Genomic DNA, 4120 nt, shown 5'->3' with positions numbered 1-4120 from the left:
TCACAAATAAGTTAGGGAATACAAGATCGAAAAAGTACCAGAAGAAATAACTGCTCTTATCCAAATTCGGATAAGAAGTATAGATTGCCTACCTCACAGAGTTTAGTATGCAATGAGTATCCTTATCCAAATTGGGATAAGTAGATCCATATTTATTTAATATTAATTCGTCTTGGTTGTTATCCGAATTCGGATAAGAAGTTAAAGTGAATTATACAGATGAGTACCAATCAAGATTTTTTCCTCGAATTCAGATAAAAGTGATATACATCTATTTATATATCAATTAGCCTTGTTATTAATTTTCTCAGCTAATGATTGATTGATTTTTGCTTGTTTAACGTTCAGTGGCATATATTTCATGTACATGCACACGAAAAAGCAAATGAATGAAGGAAGGACAAAGATTCGTTCTACAAAATGCTTTCTGGAAAAAAATGTTAGTCTTTCGTTTTTCATTGGCAAATACAAGCATGATAAAAAAAAAAAGAAATAAAAACACCGTCCGACATACAATCAAAAGGAACAATGATGACCTCGTCTTGGCGGTCGGGTATCATAAAACTTTCAGGTCAGACCGGGGACATTGAAATAAAGGACAATTGGACGACAAATATTTCAGAGATATTAAATAAAAATGTAGTAGTAAATCGACTTGTCTAATTTCTTTTTATTATAATTCCATTCCAGGCGAATATTTACATAATATACAGGTTACAAAATATATGAATCGAAGATTCGCATAGACAAATTTTAGGCACTAGCAGTACATTACTTTCACAAGATACCACAAACGGAATTCGTTACAATCCGTATAAAAATAACAAAAGGGTCCTCTAAAGATCTGCCAAAATCTGCACAGAATAACAATAGCCTTTAAAATTTTATATTGTATTGTTCCTTCTCGCCTTCAATTCTTTTAACTCTAAAACAGAGTCCATATATACACATTTGTCACCAAGAATGTACCAACTATACAAAAAGAATTTGACAGAAATTCTACTTCTTAGCTGACCTAAATTGCCAACATTAATAGTAAATGAAAGTATACTACAGCCCTAGGATGGTGTAAACTTCCCCAAAAAAAAAAAAAAAAAAAAACGTGTATGGTGTTATGGTGTAACGTGTATGGTGCAATGGTGTAAGGTGTATGGTGCCATGGTGTATTGTGTAAGGGGAATGGTGTAATGGTGTATGAGGAATGGTGTGATCGTGTAACGTGCAATCGGGAATGGTGTGAATGAATGGTGTACGACATTTCATTGTTGGAAATCGAAGTTCTTTTTATTTTAATTTTTCGGATTGTAAACATAAACAACAATAATAATGTTAATTAAAGTTTTTCCAGAGTAGCACATTACTATACCCGGTAGACTATGTACATATATACATATATATATATATATATTATAGATAAAAAATATTTTTAATTTGTTTATTAAAGTAATTATTTTATTTTTTCATATTCTTATTTATATTGAACAATGGCTATAAGATTGGACACTTGTTTTCACTGCAGCTATCATAAATTAAAAGAAATGAGTTTGTTTTAAGAAGAAGCAGTATAAAGAGGTTATCCACGCATAGGAACATTATTTTTATATCATGGGTTATCAATATCATTTTTAACGTTGCTTCGTTCCCCATTTTTGACAGGCTCTTCATAAATATTCCTTCGTAATTCACGTTGATGTAAGATTCTGTTTTCCAGAAAATATTCAAGAGAAAATTGTACACTGTAAAGTGTTACATGTATTGCACATAAGGTGTTGTATAACAATGAACAATCTCGTCAATTGTGTTAGATTTGTCATTATGGATTATAAATGGGGGTCCGCTCGACAGTCCGACGGTTCGATAGTCCGACGGTTCAATAGTCCGACGGTTCGATAATCCGACAATTCGATAGTCCGACGGTTCTATAGTCCGACGGTTCGATAGTCCGACATATCACACCGGATATGATATAAATAGGTAACACTACAGACCTGAAAATGGTCCCTTCATTAAACTAAAATTTTTAGGAAATCCATTGAAGAATTAAAAAGTTATTTTAATTTTAATATATCGACACATATACGGGCCCAGGTCATTTCATGTCCACTTTCAGGTCTTTGATGTATCCCGATATGGACTACTTAGCCCCTAAGAAAGACCGTATATAATAAAGATTGACTTGTTTTGGAAGAGAAAGTCGCTTAATTACACCACATTCGCCAATAAGTTGAAGCGTTAAATAAGAAAGATGCCTATTAAACACAGGGTACATTTTATATTTTAAAAACCTTTACAGCTAGGTATATTCGACGTTCCGAATCCTCTAGTCCTATTATATAAACCTTCGTAGGTATATATCGTCTTCATTTGACGTTTTTAATCGGATCTTTTTTACTATCAATTCTGAACCACGAGACTTTTGATTGTTAAAAAAAAATTTCCGATAAAAAAACGTCGTATAAAGACGATATGAACCTACGAAGGCTTATATTATAGGACTAAGAATTGTCAGGCGTTAGCCCTATGTGCAATTGTGCAATTTTTAAACTATGATAAAAAATTAACTGATACAGATTAATGGTTGGATTTTAACTTCATATTCTTGCTTTAATACATCAAAAATGCGTCGGATATGTTTTTTAAAGATATAACTTGTTTAAACAAAAACCGAATATTGATACTTAAGTTATCATAAAAGCGATTACAATTGCAGACACGTGTGCCGCGGATTCCCCCTTTTTATTTATTTTTTATAAGAAAATATTCTTTCATATTTCAACCTATTTTAAGCTATTCAAGAATTTCTCACTTTGCACGTGTGTAATAACGGTGATGCGCGTTATCACGTTGATGATGCAAGCACAGGAAGTGTCAAAATATGGCACTGCATTGGCCCTATTCCTTATATAGAAATGTCAATTTTGTTTTGAAATTGACATCTTTGATATACTGGCGATGTTGGAGGCAAGAGTGCAGGGCCAATCTTCAAACAAATATATTCAACTCAGATGACCAAGCATCTAATATAACTATTTTGCAAGAAGGTCCCCATACACACGAAGAAGACGACACGGTTATAGGAGTCGATACAACATTACAGTCTTTGCGTAGTGCAATCCCTCAAGACCCAAGCGTCCCAATAAAGCGGGTATACAACAACTTTGCGAGAAATGTGGAACAAGGAGGCGGGGATCGAGAACATATTCCTGAATTCCACAGAGTCCGTTCCACAATGACACGAACTCGACTAGCTCACGTCCCCGCTGTGCCTCATGATATTGATGAAGTTTCCATTCACGGGCATTGGAAACGAACATGGTCGGAAGATAGATTTCTGTTGTACAAAAACAATGATTGGGGTGTTCTGATATATGCAACACATGAAAACTTATTGAATCTTAGACAATGTAAAGAGATATATTGCGACGGGACCTTCAGAACTTGTCCAAGGCCATATTCACAATATTTTACCATTCACTGCCGGTACCGTAATAGGGTGATGTGTTTTGTAAACTGTCTAATGACTGATCGCAATATTGGTGACTATAGACATATTTTAGAAACACTGAAAGTCAAAATTCGACAAATCACACGGCACAGATGGCGCCCAAGAAAAGTGATCTGTGATTTTGAGCTCGCTTTGATAGCAGCAGTAGAAACTGAGCTTCCACGCGCTCAAATTAGTGGTTGCTATTTTCACTTCAATCAGAGTTTGTGGCGAAAAGTCCAGAACTTAGGTCTTGCGGCAAGTTACCGACGACGACCAGCAGTAAAAAGCCTAGTCCGTAAAGTTATGGCCATTGGATACCTACCAATTGCTGTTGTGCGCCAGAACTTTCGTTTGTTGAGAACATCCCGTAGAACTCAGAGACGCAGGCGGTATAATGGACTAAGGGACTTTCTTGACTACTTCGAAAGGAACTATTTGAACGGGTTGTTCCCTCCCCAGATGTGGAATGTTTATGAAAGAGATATGAACAACAGAACAAACAACAGCGTTGAAAGTAAGTGTTATCTTTTTATTTCAAAAGTAAATCTGACGAGAAAAAGGTCTCAATTTAAACTTCACATTCAGAATATTTTTTACTTAAAACGATTTAGATTTAAATTTTCGCTTAGTATA

This window comes from Mytilus galloprovincialis, chromosome 14, assembly GCF_965363235.1.
Source record: "Mytilus galloprovincialis chromosome 14, xbMytGall1.hap1.1, whole genome shotgun sequence".
Lineage (NCBI taxonomy): Eukaryota > Metazoa > Mollusca > Bivalvia > Mytilida > Mytilidae > Mytilus > Mytilus galloprovincialis.
This window is presented reverse-complemented; position numbering follows the sequence as displayed.